Genomic DNA, 1662 nt, shown 5'->3' with positions numbered 1-1662 from the left:
GCTTATGACCTACAGTGGAAAATAGGCTAATTTTTTGGAAGAGTTACCACCTGTTAAAAAAGTTTAATTATATTTATACGCGGATACGACTTAACGGATTTGTATGAAATTTTGCACACAGATAGCTTATGACCTAGGTTAGAAAGTAGGCTACTTTTTTAAGAGTTGACACCTGTTAGAAATGTTTAATTTAATTAATACGCGGAAATGAGTGAACTGATTTGCGTGGAAGTTTTCACACAGATAGCTTATGAGGTAGGTTGAAAAATAGGCTACTTTTTTTTTAAAGTTACCACCTGCTAAAAAAGTTTAATTAAATTAATACGCGGAAAAGTCTGAAAGGATTTGCATGAAATTTTGCAAGCAGATAGCTTATGACCTACAGTGGAAAATTGGCTAATTTTTTGGTAGAGTTGCCACCTGTTAAAAAAGTTTTAATTACATTAATACGCGGAAACGACTGAACAGATTTGCATGACATTTCGCACAGAGATAGCTTATGACCTATGTTGGAAAATAGGCTACTATTTTAAGAGTTATCACGTATTAGGAAAGTTTAATTAAATTAATACGCGTAAATGACTGAACTGATTTGCATGAAAGTTTGCACACAGATAGCTTATGATCTAGACTGGAAAATAGGCTACTTTTTTAAGAATTTCCACCTGTTTGAAAGTGAAATTTTGTTCAAAGATGGTTTATGACCTGGATTGAAAAATAGGCTACTTCCTTAACCGGTTTTCCGATCAGAACGAAATTTAGTACACTTACTACGGATTTCGGAAGGATGGTCTTATACTGAAAGTAAGTCCGATAACTCAAGGCCCCTCCCATACAAATTGGAATTTTCACATTACATACATATCTCTGAAAGTATTTGTGGGAGAGAACTGAAGCTTGGTATAATGATATGTATGTGAAATCAATGATGGCATTAATCGATTGATGTTTTAATTAGTTAATTCGATTAAATTCAAATTGATTACAGTTAATCATGATTAATTTTAATCTGGCTAAACAGTTAATCGTAACCGCGATTAAAAAATTAATTTTTAATAATTAACTCTTAATTTGATCAAGTAGGTTTGGTGATTAATTAAGTAATGCTGGAATTTCCCTGTGCACACAAAGCAAGTTAATCTGGTATGGCTAAGTCGGGCTTCCTCATCAATCTAAGCAATTTGGTGTGCATTTTTATTAAGATATATGTATACCAACAAACGTTTTACAAACTAGGTTTGTAAAAGTTCCCAGTTTATGTATTACTAATAACAATAATAATTATTTTTTTATATTACGTGCTTTTTATAAGCGTAAAACACAAAATAATTACTATAACTGGTGTTTGGTTTCAAACTCGGACAAACTAGACAAATTAATCAGATTTTATTTTTAATTGGATTAACCATTAATGTTTTAAATTAATTAAACGTAATCGCAGCCAGCGATTAACGATTAAAAAAATGTTATCATTAATCGTACAGCTGATTACGACTAATTAATTTTAATCGTCAAACGCGATTAACATTTTAATCGTTAATTTTTAATCGTTAATCAGATTAACAGTTTGCCAACACTGTGTGAAATCATTTTCATATTCACGGAAAAAATGGACGTTTTTGGAAAAATTGGCGTAGCACCTCCCATACTGGCTGAAAGTTT

Source organism: Rhagoletis pomonella, unplaced genomic scaffold, assembly GCF_013731165.1.
Source record: "Rhagoletis pomonella isolate Grant_MI unplaced genomic scaffold, Rhpom_1.0 Rhpom_scaffold_00007, whole genome shotgun sequence".
NCBI classification, from domain to species: domain Eukaryota; kingdom Metazoa; phylum Arthropoda; class Insecta; order Diptera; family Tephritidae; genus Rhagoletis; species Rhagoletis pomonella.
This window is presented reverse-complemented; position numbering follows the sequence as displayed.